This window comes from Pseudonaja textilis, chromosome Z (genome assembly GCF_049901715.1).
Source record: "Pseudonaja textilis isolate UNSWEBS1 chromosome Z, rPseTex1.2, whole genome shotgun sequence".
NCBI lineage: Eukaryota > Metazoa > Chordata > Lepidosauria > Squamata > Elapidae > Pseudonaja > Pseudonaja textilis.
In genome coordinates, this window is record NC_142008.1 from 41,127,167 (window position 1) to 41,146,624 (window position 19,458).

A 19,458-nucleotide genomic window follows, 5' to 3' on the forward strand; every position below is an offset into this window, starting at 1 on the left:
GCACAGTGGGAGTGGCATGGCTGAATCATCCTTCCAGGAGGTTCCAGAGAGAAGAACGGGAGAGATGGCGAGCCTGTCCGAACCGACCGAAGTCAACGCAGAAACTGAACTGTGCAGGTCAACTAGGACCCATAAAAGCCCTACTTACGCAACTACGTCACATAACGTTGGATCAAACCAAGAGGGGAGGGGTGTAGTATGTTGGTTTTGCATACTCGTAATACTGCATTCCTATTGGAAAGATACTGCCGCCTGGAGATTGGTAGATAACAACAGTTGTAATTGGCCGCCTAAGCGGCGGGAGTTTTAAATAAATGCCATTGGTTGCAAGCTGCGAGCAGCCGCTATAAAAGGGGCTGCCGCGGCTCGACTTTAGTTGAAGTTAGTAACAGTTAAATAAAGAGCTGAACTCAACTCCGGTCTCAAGTCTACTTTGTTCCGACAATAGAACAGATGGGATAGAGGGTAAAGCAGTCAGGCTATCAAAAATTCTACTATTATACTTGTCTCAATAAAGTAGAGTTCTAACCTTCCTCTAGAGTTGTTTGTGTGTGTGTGTGTGTGTTTAAAGATTGGGACATATTTATTCAAATGTTACATCATTATTTTCAAAAAAAATTACATTACATCAGTTTTCTTTTATACTGCAATAGTGTGCCTCAGACTAAACTTTCTCAAATTGTCAACCCTTAAACAAAATATTTTTAAAACTTTAAATGTTCTGCATTAAAAATGTCACCATTTTCAGTATTTAAAAATCTCTTCACTATGATATCCTTTATCAAGACAAGTTAGACTTATATACAATGTAAAACAGGGAAACATTAAAGAATACACAGCAAGAATATTGCTAACAAAACACACTCATTATCTATTAAAATAAGGACTTCTTATTTACTTCAAACATACATCTATATATTGTACATTGGACATGATTTATACATGATTCAAATATCTTAGCTTCAATCTAATCTTTTTCGTCTTCCTTAAGGTATTATTATTCCTTCCAGTGTTCACTTTACAAAATATGTTTATTATTTTCAGCAGGAGTTCTTCCACAAAAGAAACTTTGTAGGTTGTGATGGTTCATTAACTTTTCAGGATCTGATATATCAGCATCTGCAGGTTATTTTCATTCTTTACTTTTAGTGAAGTCATACAATTTCCACTTCTGAGAAAAATGCAACACTTTCTTCCTTTGGTCTTCAAAATTTTCTTGTAGTCCTTTCCTCCAAAGCCATGGTTCCAAATCTAGCATGCTACCAATTATTTCCTTTCCAAAGTAACAAGCGGACTTGTATTGATTTTCAATGAAGAGAGTGAAACCACCTTGGAGACCAAAATCTATAGAGAAATAAGGCAAACCTTTTGGCACCGATTTGTGAACATCTTTCAAGCCTAGATTAATTAGTTTTTGATTCATGGCCCACTCTTCATCTGATTCCATTATAGCTTTTTTGAAATAGATGGGAGCCATATCCCCCACTTCCTTGGGAGAGAAATACATTTATACACCATGTGGTATTTGATTATACTTAACATTGTCTCCAGAAAGACACAATCCAACTCTTCAGCTTCAAACATCTTTATGAAGGTTTTTCTGAATACCTAAATTTCTTCCCAAATGTCTTCATCTAGAAGTGTGGCAGCTGTGTAATGCTGCATAGAAGTGATCAGGCAATGACCTTCAGTAAGAGACGGGTACCTCAACAAGGATAAGTACACCTTGCAATGATTAGGTGTTTAGGAAGTTCAGAGCTACCAAAGCAATAAGGGCATTTTTCCATGTATGCAGCAAGTCGTTGATGCTCACGGATCGCTTGGTTTCTCTCCCTTTCCCCTGCTTTTCCACTTTCCTCCCTCTTTGCTGCTTTGGAAACAAATATGTCAGAGTGTAATAATCTCATATCAATTTTGTCTGAAAACTTTGATGACATTCCCATATTTTGATCCTTTAATGTATTCATCTTTCCATTCCTGATCAAATCCTTCAGATCTAAATTACCATCATCTTGAAAATATTGAATTCCAAAGATGTATTCTTTTCATTTTATATCTACAAAATGATTCTAGGATAGATTTGAGATGATAATATGAAGTGTCATAATAACAAATTAAGTAAAATATGATTATTTTGTAAAACATGAATAAAAGTTATAGTCAAATGACTGATTAATAAGTTGAAGACTACAAAATGGAAGCACAAAACTATTTGTAAATCAACCAGCACACTGTATGTATATTTATGGAAGATGGCTTGATTTTTTTATGTTTTGTTTGTCTATGTTTGTTTTAAAAACCAATAAAAATTTTTAAAAAAGAAAATATTGAATTCTTTCCTTATCCACATGAGTAGGTATCATTTGATTCTTCTGCTTTCTGCCTACGTGATCCAATGTTTCTTCTGGAATATTAACAGACCATGCTCTGCCAGATTTATCATTTCTAACCAAGATTGCTTGATGGTCTTGAAAACCAGTTTTCTCATCAGTTTTTCTAGCTTTAGCTTGTGTTCCATTGTCCTTTAGCATGCATGCCTTACCAAGCTAAGACTGAAGTTTTGCAGCTAGATCCTTGTTTCCATAAATTCTGCTTTTACAATCCTGGCTCCCGGTTTGTTCATTTTTTCGTTACTGAGAATGAGAGGAGTCTCATCCTCTGAAACAGATGTGGAACATGATGGTTTATTGTCTACTAGTTCCTTTTCTTCCATTGCCGTTTCTGAAATCTGTTCTCCTTTCTCTTTGGACCATGTATGGCTATCCCAGTTCTCGCTGGGATCATAAATAATTGGATTCCAGGCAAGAGTCACAGAATATGAAACCAGATGCTCAAGTTGCTCCTATCAAGAAAAAAAACTACCACTCTGAGACTTAAATTTCCTCCCTGCTAAATGTGCACAGGTGTTGCCTTAAGCTTTTCGGATAAGTTCAGCATCTTGCTGCTTGTTAACTAACTTGCACACCTCTGCAAGATGCAGAGAGCCCAGGAGAAATAGCAGGATGGGAAGTGGAATGAGTGCCTGGTTTTATTATTTCCTAATAAAAAGATTTGGTTGATATATGAAATTTAGAAGTATTGTTTATTTTGAATAATAGCTATACATTTCTTGTTACAGTTTTACTTTTTTATGTTTTGATTTTTGTTGCACATTATTGGAAGAAATATCCTTTTGGGTTCAGTTCCAAGTGGGGGGAAAAGACACTGGAAACATGGAGGCTGTTTGGAAAGATGGTTTAATAGTGGACAGGATCACGTGCCTTGGAGCTCCTAAGCGAAAAATGGAAGAGAGTCCCTGGGTTTTATGCCCTCTGTGGGGATTTGAATTTGAGCTTGTATTCTGATTAGTTGTCAGACTCCCATGGGGCCATGCAGGGGGAACTCTGTAGACCGTCCTGAGTCCCAGACTTGGTTGAACCTTGTTGGATGATGATATAATGAAAGGGCTTTGGGATTCCTATTATGGGTCTGCCTGAAGGAGATAGTTCTTTGTTATGTAGAGTAGACTGGCCCAGGCCTTAATGGTCCATTAGCAAAGATAGGAGGGCTGTTTCTGCCTCTCTGAGTTTCTGCTTCTCTTTTAGCGAAATATTCTGCCTTTTTAGTATATCCTAAAATATTTCATTTCTCTAGGAGAGGGGTGGATTTTAATTTCCAACAACATGAAGCTATAAGTTACTGGACTCATTCTGTCTTTTTTAAAAAAGCAGACATGTAAAAAAGTCCATATTAAAAGAAACCATGAGATTGTAGTTAAACAAAACAAAATCTTACATATTTAGGATTTTATCCTTGACTGAATTACAGATACAGAAAACAGTACATTTTTTTAAACAAACTTTATTCAATTTTTCACATTAAAAACTAAATCTCTTTTTAGTGGACAACATATTCCGGGTCATCACCTTTACATACAAATATGACAGCAATTATACATTGATATATGCATACTTAATTCTATTATTACCTTTTCCATTCCAAATTTTCAGTAAGGAGAGAAACAAACACATTCATTCTAGCCTCTTTCATTAATCTCAATCAAAACATCTTTTTGTTTCATTTCAATTATTTCAAATATAATCCTGTAATATTTATTTTTGAAAATAAAGATAAACAATATGCCTAATAATAATAATAATAATAATAATAATAATAATAATAATAATAATAATAATAATAATAAAGTTTAATTCTAAATTCTTTCAGTAATCTCAATCTAAACATCTTTTTATTTCATTTCAATTATTTCAAATATAATCCTTTAAATTTATTTTAAAAATAAAAATAAACAATATATATTTGCCTAATAATAGTAATAATGAAGTTACCAAAGTCTCTCCTTGCTTTTAATAATCTATATTAAACTTATTAATTTAGCTGGTTCTTTAGTCTGTCATATTCTCTTTCCATTACACTTTTTTTAATGAATTCTAAATTAATACAAATTTTAACACACACACACACACACACAAAGAAAAAAGAACAAGTATAGGTTTCCCCCCTTTTACTATTTTGAGTGTGACACTTTAATGATTAGATTATACCATTATTCCCTCATCTTAATTCCCAATAAACCATTAATCATTACATCTTTTCAATTGGATTCCACAGCATATTTCCCCCCCCCTTTAATAAGAGTTATCAGTATCTATATTACCCTATTTTCTAAATATTTTAATTGCAGAAATATTCTTATTACCCCTTGTCACCCTGCAGAATCCCCTTTTTAATTCATCAACCATTATCTCTGAAAAAACAATTTCTTTTCAGCATTTTACTAGTTCTGTGTTTCTTTCTTTCACATGCCTGTTTCTTACTGCTTCTCCTCCCCCTCTTTTCCCCATATCTTTTCTCATTCCAGTTTATATCCCTCTCTTTCTTAATATCTTCCTTTCTCCTTTTCTGCTGGGTCTTTCTGCCTTTCCTAACTTCACAGGTATTCCTTCTTTTAATTGTAAAGAAACAATTTCCTTTCAACATTTTACTATTTCTGTATTTATTTATTTCATATGCCTGTTTCTTGTTGCTTCTCCTCCCCCTCTTTTCCCCATATCATTTCGCATTCCAGTTTATATCCCACTCTTTCTTAATATTTTCCTTTCCCCTTTTTTGCTGTCTTCCTGCCTTTCCTGACTTCACAGGTATTCCCTCTTTTAATTGCCTTCTTAAATCTCAACTTTTTAACCTTCCTTCTTTCCCCACTTCTTTGTAGCATTCTTTGTGTTAATTGTCTATTTAAAATGTCTTCTCCTTGAGTCGATTCCTCCTCCTCTGAAAATCTTTCTTCTTGTTCTTCAATCGCAATTTCCATTTTTTCTAGCACAGAGCAAAGTGATTCGCCTCTTTCCTGTAGTAATTCTTTCATACTTTTAAGTTCCATTTAGAGCTGAGAAAAGTGGAAGAGCAATATTTCCTCATGAATTATCACCTCATTTTCTGAATCTCAAGTATTGTTTATCCATACTGTAGTTTCTTCATCTTCATTTTAAGAAAACTTAGTAGAAGCATTATTTTCAGACTGCAATCTATCTCCCATCTAGGTGATATACATGTGGCTGACAATAAGTTGGGAAGAGTAGATAATTCAAGTATTTATTGACAGTTCTGTGCCATTTAGTTGCATCACTTTGGATTTTGTGTTGGATTTTTTTTTTTTGTGAACTACCACCTTTCCTATCCAAATTGTATCGACATATATCCTCTTTTTGTAGATATGCTACTATTTGTAGGCATATCCAGGTGGAGACAAAACAGCATACAAGGGGAAGGTTCAAAAATTATCCATATGGTGCTTAGAAAACAACCTGTACCTGAATATCAGAAAGACAAAGGAGATGGTGTCTGGAAGAAGAAAGAGTAACCTGCTCCACTTTACATTGAGAGGGCTGTGTGGAGAGAGTTTCTTCCTTTAAATTCCTGGGAGTCTACCTCAGTGAAGATCTCACCTGGAAAAGCAACACAACCAGGTAACCAGAAAGGCCCAACAGAGACTCAACTTCCTCAGAGTCTTGCAAAAAAAAAACAACCCAAAGTGGAACAACAACTGATGACCTCCTTTTACCGGTCCACAATAGGAAGTGTCCTAACTCATTGCATTACGGTGTGGTATGCTGGCTTGACAGCCGCGGATAGAAAGACATTACAGAGGGTGATGAACACAGCACAAAACATTGTGGGCTGTCCCCTAATATCACTAGACAACATTGCTAGGGGATGCTGCCTTAAAAGAATGAGGAAAATCCTCAGGAATGACTCACACCCTAGTCAGCACTTCTTTCTTTTCCTACTATCAGGAAGGAGATATAGAAGTATAGCTAGCCACACAAATAGGCTGAAGAATAGTTTTTATCTGTGGGCTGTCAGACTCCTGAATGGAAAATAACTTTACAACATAGTTCAATTGACTTGAAGGGCCAGCATGACGTGCAATAAGTTCACATGGTGCAATAGGATTGTGTGTTTGTTAGTAGGATTCACAGGGTTAGGGATTTTCTGTCTTTCACTGTGAGATGTATTGTGTTGGGGGGGTGCACGAAGGGACACTCAGCCAATCTCATTGTACACATGTACTCTGACAATAAAGGTTTGAATTGAATTGAATTTAAGGAATAGCAGACAGACAGAGTCACTGCTGATAAAGAGACCCCAATATAGTAGACTATGTGCATTAAACATACTGGACCAGGTGTGTTCTACTAGCCATTTGCAAGATTCTTGAATAATAGATAAGAAATTGTAACTGTGTTAATCTTCTTAATCCTGTGTGATTTCTTTTCCCTCTATCAAAAAGGTAATGAATTTGAATTCCTAGACAGATCCTTTAAATAACACTTTAAGAGAGTTGTCTGGGAATACAAATTCATTTTATTGTTGAACATAAAAGACAAGTGACTTCTCTTCCTAGTAACTTACAACAGAGATACATAGTTCTTGAAATGAAAAAGAAAAAAAATATGTGTGGATAAACCACTATTTACTGCAAGATTGACTTTTTATTCAAGTATTTGTTGTTTTTGATTTTGTTGTTAAATGGAACTCTTTTTGGTGTAAAGTGACAAGCTGAAATGCGGAGACCAAATCTGAGTTTTAATTCAGTTATAGAAATATTCGACTAGGTAAGTTTGGACCAGTCACATCCTCTTAACACATCGTACCTTAATTTAAAGCATGCTGTCTTGAACTCCCATGAGAAAGATTGGTCTGGGAACAATCACAATTTATTGTAAGAAATTAAACTCATTTCCACTGCTCCAAAACCACCTATAGCCAGAAAATTATGTTGTGTTCAAATATACAAAGATTACTACCAAGATCTTAAAAGCACACCTCTGCTAAACTGAACTGATAAATAATAAAACCAATTATCTAGGCAAAAGTACTTAACCAAACAAAAAATCCATTTTCCCACACTTCCCCAATCCCACAATAGACTGTTAGAACACCATCATGCATTTCAATATTTCTGCCCATCATGCAAACCCAAACTGGACAAACATATAGCCCTGTATGAAAGAGTTGACACCATAGAAACACAAATAACATCACTTGTCACCATAGTAGCATCCCTGGACACTTTAAATGAAAGATTAACTAACCTTTAAAAAAAAGACACAACACAAAAACCCAAACATTCAATAGCTACAAATCAACAACCGCATCCTAATCCACAAAAAAACATAAATCCAACAAATAATGATACCTCATTCCTCGTCAGAGAAGTTGTCAAGCGCGAACAAAAACATCCAATGGCCATCTTATTTGGTCTGGAGGACATCAATAACAATGATGACATCACAATTGTCCGCAACATCATCAGCGACTATCAAGCATCAACCATCTTTGCTGATGAAATATTTGACATTTCCTGCATTGGCCCAGAGCTCAAAAACAGAGCCAGCTTTGTGGCCCCACGCTTCTGCAGGGTCATTTGCAAAAATGAATTAAGCAAACATTAAATTCATTTATACTATAAATTCACTCACCAAAAGCAACACCAACCATAAAAACCTCCGATCTTGCCCCGACCTAACCATACAGCAACGTGCCTGCTCCTGTAAACTCCACACAGAACTCAAAAATCATCTAGACAATGGAGAGAAGGATCTGTATATTGACTATCGTACAGTCTATCAAAAGTAAGTCACACAACCCACAACTCAGCATCCAACCCTACTTCAACCAATCCACCACCACCCAAGACTAGGCATGCATGCCCCCAACTATCTCAATTCTAACTACAACTGGCCTTAAATGCAAGCTACTCAATGCAAAAAGCCTTGCGAATAAAATACCTAAATTTCTCCTCTTACTAAATATGGCTAAATTCAACATCATACTTGTCTGTGAAACATGGCTCAATGCATCTCTCCCTTACTCCATTGCCTCAGTAAGAGACAGGGCGTTGGTACTTACCTGATATGCCTGTTCTCTTTGAGCTGTGAAGAGCATCCAGTAGTGGGAGGTGCTTCAGTCTCTGCATGTCTAGGCTGGGCTTAATTTGTGGAATGCTCCTCCTCCTCCACGGGACTCCTCCCCAGCATTCCCCAGTTTTGGCGAAGACAAGAGAAATAAACACCCTAGCCCTCAATGCACTAACAATTCGTTGCCCAAAACAGGACCCCACCGAAGGAAAAAAAGGGTGGGACTGGATGCTCTTCACAGCTCAAAGAGAATGGGTGTGTCAGGTAAGTACCAACACCCTTTCTCCCATGAGCTGTTCAGAGCATCCAGTAGTGGGACATACCAAAGTTTGGCCTGTCCTACGGGAGGGACTCCATCTGGCTTGGAATCCCCTCCTGGTCCCTGTGGACCCATTGCAGAACTCTTCTGCCAAAGGAGGCCTCAGCGGATGCAAACATATCTATTTTATAATGCCTAATGAAGGGTGCTGGAGAGGCCCAGGTTGTGGCTCAACAAATTTCAGTTATAGGTGCCTGCGTGGTCCACGCTGCCAATGTTGCAGCACTCGTTGAATGAGCTGTTATGCCCCTGGGCACCTGTAGTGATTGAGTCGGATACGTTTTTGCTATCGTGGCCCGTAGCCAACAGCATATTGTGGAAGATGAGATCTTGCATCCCTGAGTGTTGAGCTGAAACGACACAAATAAAGCTTCTGTTTTTCTGAAAGTCGCTGTGTGGTGAATATATAATCACAATGCTCACCTCACATCAAGCCGATGCCATTGTAGTTCCAACCCTTGGGATGACCTGGGACAAAAATTAGGAAGTATCTAGGGTGGCATGCTTTTTTATGGTATAAGGGAACTAAAACAGAGGGCTATTTTAGAAGACATCATATACGAGAGTCTATGTGGTTAAATTGGGAGAAGAATAAAAGACAATGCTATTTGAAAATTCCAGTCTGGTTATCGACTATTGAAGCATTTCCCTATCCTATAATATATAAGAAGGAACAAACAGTTAGATATAGGGAAATTCTGAATGAAAAGGGTGAACTTAAGTCTATGCAAAAACTAGAGGAACAAGGTATAAAGATGAATTGGTTTTCATATGCACAAATACATTCAAGGTATGATAAAGATTTTAAAACAGAAGGTTTTTATGATAAATTGACTGACTTAGATAAGATCTTGACAGGTACTGATGAAAAGGTGATTAAAAGATTATATGGATATTTATTAGAAATTAAACTAGAAGAAGAACAAGAGAAAGAAACTATGATTGCTTGGGGGAAGAATTTTGGATATGGGATTGATTTAGAGAAATGGCAAAAACTGTGGACTCAAACTTATAAAATGACAATGTCAACAGCATTTTAAAAAAAATTGTATATGATGTTTTACAAGTGGCATTTTCCCCCAACAAGAATAGCAAGAAAGTTCAAGAATAAATCCGAAAAATGTTGGAAATGTCATCAGATACCTGGCTCATATTACCATATGTGGTGGACTTGTGCGGACGCTAGAAAATACTGGACTAAAATCCACATGTGGTTGGAAAAAATGACAAAAAAACATAGAGACTTGAAACCAGAGATATTTTTATTGGGAATTTTACCTGATACATACAGTAAAGATTTAAAATATTTGATTGTAAATGTATTAACAGCGGCTAGGATTGTATTTGCTAAAAATTGGAAAAATGAGAAAATACCATCGCAGGAGAAAACTATTAAGAAAATATTGGAATGTGCTGAAATGAGTAGATTGACATTTGAAATTAGAGAACAAGAGGATAAACAATTTTACAAAATTTGGGACCTTTTCTATCAATGGTTAGATAATAAAATACAATAATAGAATATGTAGAATTTTAGAAAATAATGAATATATAAAGATGTATTTATTTTCTTTTTTGGTTATTATGTCTATAAAATGTCTTTAGGATAGATTTAGGAGGATTATATGAATTGTTATAAAATAAGCTAAGTAAATTATAGTTATCTCACAAAGTATGAATGAACAAAATCATAGTCAAATGATTGTTTAATAGTGATACCAGGGTATTCAATTTTTGATTGATAAGATGAGTTATTATGCAATGTAACTGTAATTGAGACTATGAAACGAATGCACAAAAAATTTGTAAACCAACCGACACACTGCTTGTACACTTATGAAAGAAAGTTGGCTATTTTTATGTTTCATTTGTTTTTGTTTGTCTTTAAAAACCAATAAAACTTGCAAAAAAAAATATTAGGAAGTATCTGCTCTTGTGCCCTGTAAAAAGCCAAATTAATTTTGGGCATAAACGTAGGATCAGGACGAAGGACCATCCGCTCAGAATGGAAGACGCAAAAATCTTCTCTGATCGACAAAGCTGCCAGTTCCAAAATACGATGAGCAGAAGTGATTGCTACAAGGAAAACTACTTTATACACTCAGAAATTGGAGACTTGACGATTTCAAGGGTTCGAAAGGGCACTTAGTGAGTGCAATGAGGACCTTGTTAAGGTCTCAAGTGGGATAACAGTGAACCTCTGGCGGGTGTAAATTTGTGGCTCCTCGGAGGAAACTCTATATGCGTGGGTGATGAGAAAGAGACAGTAGACCCTCACAAGTGACAACCGATGCCAAGGCTGCCACCTGTCTTTTAACTTATTAGGTGATAATCCCTTGTCAAACCGCTCTTGTAAAATCTCTAGGATTTGAGCCACTGATGGAGAGATGGGATCAGTTTGAGACTTAGTACACCATTTACAGAAACTGGACCACATGGCATTGTAAATGTGGGTTGTTGGGGGGCATCTGGCAGCTTGGATGGTGGCAATAACTGTTGGAAAACTTTTCGCTCTTCAGACGTCTCCACTCAACCTCCAGACAGTCAGGTGCAACCATTGAGGGTCCGGATGTTGAAGGGGTCCCTGGGTTAGCAAAACCCTGTCTGGAGGAATTCTCCATGGTGTTGATAAGGATAGACTGTGAAGGTCTGCAAACCACAGCTATCTGGGCCAGTAAGGAGCTACTAGTAGCAGCTTCTGGAAGACCTTGGGGATCAGTGGAAGTGGTGGGAATGCGTACAGAAGTTCCAGGGGCCAACGGCAGCGGAGCGCATTGAAGTTCTCTGCTCCTTGTGAGGGGTACCTGGAAATGAATCTGGAGAGCTGAGAGATGTGAATGTCCTGGGGGCAGAAGCTGGTGGTTATTATAACAGAATCTCAAAAATTTATAGAGGGAAGGCCGAATAGAAATATGTAAGTATGCCTCTGTCAGATCTATAGACATAAGGCCATCACCTTTTCTGATACTGAATAAGATAGATTGCAGGGTGTGCATTTTAAATTTGCGATATGCTAAGAAACAGTTCAGATGTTTCAAATCTAATATTGCTCTCCACATACACCCTGAACTTTTGGGAACAACAAAAAGATGTGAATAGAAACCTCCTGCTCGTTGGTTGGTAGCTACTGGTTAGATGGCTGATATGTCCAGTAGATGTTGGATAGCTGTTTCCATAAGAAACAGATCTCTGGAAAGAGGGAACGATCTTCACCAGATCTCTGGAAAGAGGGACGACATGAAACAGTCTGGGGTGGGTGGATTGAAACTCCAGCGCAAGGCCAAATCTGATCGTGTCTCTGACCCGGGAATCAGATGTTGAGGAGTCCCATTGGTCCGTGAATAATTTAAGGCATCCACCAATGGGAGTCGGGTCCATGGAGTTATCTTGGATGCTGGAAAGACCTGTTCCCTGCTCCTCTAAAGAACCTCTTGGATTGGCCACCCGTTCTGTTCCTATCCCCAAAGTAGGGCCTCTCTGGCTGTTGTCCTGGTCTGAATGATGGGGGGTCTCTGGTATCTGGGTGAAAAGGGTTCCTGATAAAAGGGCCCAAAGGATCCCCTCCAAAAGGACTGAGGGTTTCTAGAATCTGACTTCCGAAAAAGGGAAGATAGAATTTTCTTTTTGTTTCGGGTTTTGATAAGCAGCGGGTCGAGGGCAGGGCCAAACAGTCTGTCTCCCGCAATAGGAAATGAAGCCAGCTTGCATTTATGCTTAATGTCTGCTTGCCAATGTTTTAACCATAGTAAGCATCAAGCTGTGACATGTGAATTAATGGCTCTGGCTGAAAACTTAACTGCATGATAGCTTGCGTCAGCTGAAAATTCAGCGGCTGCTATAAGTTTTGCAATGTCTTGGTGTGCTCTAACATTGGAATTAGGGACATGCTCCCATAAGGGACAGAGCCATCTGAGAGAAGAACGGGTAAAGAAGGAAGCGGCCGTGGCCGCTCTGATGGCCCATGCATCAGACTGATGGGCCCTACATAGGGCCAGCTCGGCCCATTTTTTCCTCCAGCTTTAATGCCTTCAGAACTTCACTGGGAACGGAGGACGAGGATGCTAATCCCACAAAAGTTTGTCTACCTCGGGAGTATTCAACAATTTTGAGAAATCAGGGGCCAAATTAAAGTATTTCCTGTCATATCCTGTGGGGGCAGGGTACACTGCTGCCAATGCCCACTGTTTCTGTACCAGGTCCGCAAACATGTGAGGAACTGGAATCACATCTGCCTTGACTACCGGTTGGTTGAAAATTAAATCTTCTGGTCCCTCATCTGAAGGAGTTGGAATGGTAGGAGGGGCCGACCTGTCCAGGCATATGGTAGTTTTGGCCTTGAAAATGGTGATTTAAAGAATTGTGGGTGGAATAAGCCTGTAAAAACAGGTTGGTCGGGAACGAGGCCCTAATCGTCAGACATGCCCCTTTCTAAGGGTTCCGCTTCCGACAGGGCCGGGTCGCTGCCATGTATGGACCCTGATTCAATATGTTCCATTTGATCTTGGTGTTCCCCCTCTTCCGCCGCCTCCTCTTCCTCCTCCTCCTGTGGCCTTTGGAGGGGTATATCCCCCTGAAACTGTACCTGGGTGAAGTGTTGCTCTGATCTGGCGCATGACCGTAATGATTGTGAATCATAATCAGTGGGTGCTGGATGTTCCCTGGTCAGAACCACATGTTGCAGACCTGTTGCAATTCCCTAGCATATGGCCAGCTCCATCCACACCTTCATCCTCTCTGGGACTTCATCTGGAAGAATGTCATCCTGGCAAAGCCGGCAGCTGTTGGTGTGAACGTAGCTTCGGGGGCCCGTCGCATGGTCGGTGTTCCACTTAACTGGACTTGTTGACTCTGGGGAGGCAAGCTGAGAGGAAAAGATCTAGGGGAGGAGGAGGGTGAGAGGAAGTAGATGGTCCTCGACTGGGGGCCGAAGTAACTTGAGATGTCCTGTGCGTCTCCCGTGTGCACTTATCTATTTGTTTCTCCAATACCTTGTGGTGCCTTTTGGCACCTTTTTCTGAGGCCTTAGAATTCCTTTTTGTTTGTTTAGATTTGTGTTGAGATTTAGACTTGACCTTTGAGGTTGAGGTCTGGGAGCTACTACCACCTGCCATTTGGATTTAAGATTTACAGTATGTTCGTTATTCAATACTATACTGAATAGGCGGTTGGCACGCCTAGGGGCCTGACCCAAGAATGGACAAGGTGCCCTGAAATAGAATTCCCCCTTTAAAAAAAGAAGAAGATATATATCTGTCTATAATATGAGTCGTATCTCAATAAATTATTATTATTATTATTATTATTATTATTATTATTATTATTATATTTAGTGATAATCACTGTATATGTATATGTATATTAGTATAACAGTCAAATTTTCTGAATATTCCAAACAGCCAAATTAAGAACGCCTAACAGGCCAGAATAAATCAGAGGCCTTCAACAGTTTCTGTGCACAGGTAGACACTAGCCTGGGTGCTCGTTGTTGTGCCGCTTGATAGATAGAGCTGTGAGGGTTACGCCAACAATTTATATATTAAATGGCCTCGAATATGGGTTAAAAACGAGGGTACAATAAATCTCTGGGGTTCTGGAATGGAAACCTCTAATGGGAAAAAAAAATTACCTCACACAGCCTCTAATGGTACACACTCAGTGCAGCCGTGTGGTCTGCCTGAAGAACAATGGCGTCCAGCCATTAACTTTTGGTGCGCGCTGCCAGCAGAAATCTCCCGCCCTGACAAGGATTCACCCCAGGTGGCTTCTCCTTTTGGCTAAATGGTGGGGAGGAGTGAGAGAAAAAACTAGGTGTTTAAGCCCCAAGGTGGCGTTCGTAGGGGGAAAAAGGAAATACAACTCAGATGACAAGCGAGAAAACGCCATACCGTTGTTTGCAAATGGCGTGACTATCGCTATGGCAAGGGTAGCACTAGCGGTTGGGGGCACGAAACGAAAGTGAAGCCTCCCTCCACTTCGGGGCATGAGCGGCACTTCCCAATGTTGCAATCGCTGACTGCCAGATGGAAAAGGGGAGCGTTGGAAGATCATAAGTTAATTTGGAGGCTATAGTGCCTTAAGGACAGATTTACAATCTCCAAACCTGAGCAAACAGTAATTCTCCTGTTTCGGCCAAGGAAGAGACAGAAAAGCACTGCTTATCCTTCACGAGGCTGAGCCAAAACTCAGGAACGCTGGGGAGGAGTCCCGTGGAGGAGGAGGAGTGTTCCACAAATTAAACCCAGCCTAGACATGCAGAGACTGAAGCACCTCCCACTACTGGATGCTCTGAACAGCTCAGGGGAGAATATCATGTTTACTGATCAGATCATGAAATCCATAGAGGAGATGGTGTTGCTATCTTCTATAAAAAGTCCTTACATCTAAAAAACATCCAAGTTACCCAAGAACTTGCTCTTCCTGAGACCATCATCTGTGAACTGTCCTTAGATATATCACATTTTAGTTCTTACTATGTTACAGAGCCCCTGATTATGACATCAAACATGCAAACAAGCTAAATACACTACTAACATGGGCAGCATCCTGCCTACATGCTTTAATCTTTCTTGGTGACTTCAATCTACGTCATATTAACTGGACCCTAAATGAATTTACAACTGCACCCATACATGCAACCTTCTACAATGCTGTAACAAATTTGTGACTGGAAAAACTAGTAACCAACAATACTAGACTTAACAACTGCTTCGACCTCATCTTCTGCAATAGTTTGAATTCAATTTACGGAATACAAATTAAAGAAGCCTTTTCCAACATTGACCACAACATGATGACTTTTGTCTCAACATACATGCACACAAAATCATCACAATGACAGAATCCTCAATTATAACTTCAAAAAAGGCAACTATGATCTTACAAACAACACTCTCATCCTTTGATTGGCAATTTCTATTCACTGGATGCAATACTGTTGAAAACCATTACAACATATTTTTTACTTGAAGTCAAAAGAGTCATCAAACTATATGTACCAATAATAACTCCCAAAACCAGGAAAAACAGATTACCCATAACAATAAGGAAGCTTCAATACAAAAAGAGATTACTTTGGCAAAAAAACAAACCTGGTCATGTTGCCAACTTCAAAAGCTGATACAAAAATTTATGCCACCAGATAAAAACTGAATGCACTAATTATCACATTAAACAATAGGAAAACCTTCTATGCACAAATTCCACCCATGCTTTCTACAATTTTGTAAACAATAAACTAAAAGACTCAAGGTCCATCCCATCCTTGAAAGGACCTAATGGTAAAGACTGCAATGATGACACCATCAAAGCCAACCTCTTTAACACATTCTTTGGCTCAGTATTTGTAAACAGCAATGGATCATGCCCAGTACTTCCTTGTCGGACCACAGACAACTACAATGATCTAATACATATTGATTTTACAGAAGACAATGTGGAAAAAGCACTACACAATCTAAAACCATCTCTATCTATTGGACCGGACGGAATATGTGCCTACTTTTTAAAAACTGCTATAGCCAAACCTCTAAGCATTATCTTTGAAAAATCTTTCAGGACCAAAATTATGGTCACAAGCCATGGTCATCCCCATCTTCAAAAAGGGAGACCCTAGTCTAGTTGAAAATTACAGACCCATCTCTTTATGCTGCGTCACCTGTAAAATCATGGAATCAATTATTAACCAATCCATTATCCTCCACTTAGAGACAAACAACCTACTCTCTAATAAACAATCTGGTTTCAGAAAAAAATTATCCTGTAATCTGCAACTCTTACACTGCAAAAACATATGGACTACACAACTCAATCAGTGCAAAGCAGTAGATGCAATTTACATAGACTTCTGTAAAGCCTTTGATTCAGTGGTACATGACAAACTACTACTAAAACTAAAATCTTATGGTATCTCTGGACACCTACATAACTGGATAGAAGCATTCCTGTCAAACAGAAACAAATGGTCAAAATTGGGAGCGTCCTATCAAATTCTGCACCTGTCAACAGTGGTGTCCCCCAAGGCAGTGTTCTAGGACCAATCCTCTTCATACTCCACATAAATGACCTCTGTGATCATATTAAGAGCAACTGTGTTCACTGATGATGTAAAGCTATTCAACACCACAGAAAATACAACTACCCTCCAAAAAGACCTCGACTATGCATCAGAATGGTCAATCAAATGGCAACTTCAAATCTCAACAAATAAATGCACTGTCTTACATATTGGCAAAAAAAAAAATCAGAAAATAAAATACAAGCGGAATAGTCAAGACCTTGTTGAGGATCCAAACTCTGTCAAGGACCTTGGTGTACTCATCTTTTTTAAAAAAATGTTTTTATTTTTTAAGACAAACAAATACAAACAAAACATAAAAACATAAAACCATCTTCCATTTTATATACATACAGTGTGTCAGTTGGTTACTAATCTTTTCTGCTATCCTTTCATAGTCATTGCTCATGGTTTATATAAATTATCACATTGTCAAACGAACATATATTTATATATTTATCAGTTATTAATCATCCATGAATAAATTATTTATTCCATCATTTTATATGGGATATTCCAAATTTTATTATGAAATTTATATTGTACTTTCATCCAATTGTCTGTATTATATTTTATATCAATCTATTAAACTTCTATTACAAAATTATCTAGTCTACTACATTACCATGTCTTTTTGTCCAACCATTAATAGAACAAATCCCATATCATATAAAATTGTTCGTCTTCTTGTTCTCTAATTTCAAATGTCAATTTACTAATTTCAGCAAAGTCCATAATTTTCTTAATAACTTCCTCCTGCATAAGTTTTTTTTTTCATTTTTCCAATTCTTAGCAAATACAATTCTAGCTGCTGTTAAAACATTTACAATCAAATATTTCAGCTCTTTATTGTATATTTCCAGTATAATTCCCAGTAAAAATATATCTGGTTTAAAGTCTATGTGTTGTTTTATCATTTTTTCCAATCATGTGTGGATTTTAGTCCAATATCTTTTTACATCCAGGCATGTCCACCACATATGGTAATATGAACCAGGTATATGATGACATTTCCAACATTTATCCAATTTGTTCTTAAACATTCTTGCAATTCTTGTCGAGGGTAGATGCCACCTGTAAAACATCTTATACAAATTTTCTTTATATGCGGTTCACATTGTCATTTTATAATTTTGAGACCACAATTTTTGCCATTTATCTAAATCAATCCCATATCCAAAATTTTCCCCTGAGCAATCATTGTTTCTTTAACTTGTTCTTCCTCCAATTTAAATTCTAATAAATGTCCATAAAGTTTTTTAATTACCTTTTCATCAGTACCCGTCAAAATTTTATCTAAATCAGTCAACTTATCATAGACACCTTCTGTTTCAAAGTCTTTATCAAATCTAGATTGTATTTGCAAATATGAAAACCAATTCATTTTTACACCTTGTTCTTCCAACGCTTCCATAGATTTAAGTTCACCCTTTTCATTCAATATCTCACCATATCTAACTGTTTGTTCCTTTTTATATATTATTGGATAAGGAAAAGCTTCAATGGTAGATATTCATAATGGAATTTTTAAGTAGTATTGTCTTTTTATCTTCTCCCAATTCAAAAACAGTGCCTCTCGAATGTAATGTCTTCTAAAATACCCCTTTGTTTTAGTTCCCTTATACCAGAGGAAAGCATGCCATTCCAGCATCAAGTCATGCTCTTCTAAAGTCAATAGTCTACTGTTCTTTAATGTTATCCATTCCTTTACCCACATCAGATTTGTCACCTGGTAATATAATTCCCAGTTGGGCAAGGCAAACCCTCCTGTTGTTCTTGCGTCTTGTAACAGTTTAAGTTTTATTCTCACTTTCCTACCTTGCCAGATGTATTTCAGCACAATTTTATTTAAGTCTTCGAAAAACTTCTCCTAATCGAATTGGAATTGTCTGGAATAGATATAAAATTCTAGGCAATACATTCATCTTAATTGTGGATATTCTCCCAATCAATGATAATTATAAGTTTTCCCATTTTGTCAAATCTGTCACAATCTTGTTGTTTGAGTTTAAAATAGTCATCCTCCTTCAATGTGCTACATCTTGATGTAATATATATCCCTAAATACTTAACCTTATTTGTGACCTGTATTTCTAAGATTTCTTCCAACTCTTTCTTTTGTCTTGCTAGCATGTTCTTTGTTAATTTCTTTGTTTTATCTTTATTTATTTTCAAACCTGCTACTTTTCCATATTCTTCTATCTTTTCTATTAATTTAGGTGCTGTTTCCAATGGACCCTCTAATATAAATATCATGTCATCTGCAAAGGCTTGCAATTTATACTCTTCCTTTTCGGTTTTGATTCCTTTTATTTCTTTTTCTTCTCTAATATTCCTATTCAACACTTCCAATATTAACACAAACAGCAGAGGTGACAGTGGACAACCTTGTTTAGTCCATTTTCTTATATCTATGGAGTCTGTTAATTATCAATTTATCATAACCTTTGCGGTTTGTTTATGATATATCATTTCAATGGCTTGAATAATTTTTTTACCAAAGTCCATTTGTACCAATTGCAATAACATAAATCGCCAGCTCACATTATCAAAGGCTTTTTGTGCATCTAAAAACATCAAGGCCATTTGCTTTTCAGGATGTGCCTCATAGTATTCCAAAGTATCCAGAATTATTCTCATATTGTCTTTGATTTGTCTCTTTGGCA

General features: G+C 37.6%; 1 pseudogene; it reads right to left on the bottom strand.

Moving 5' to 3' along the window:
* Positions 1-978: 978 nt before the first annotated feature.
* On the bottom strand, positions 979-14,721 carry LOC113441274 (CWF19-like protein 2; annotated as a pseudogene).
* Positions 14,722-19,458: the final 4,737 nt, after the last annotated feature.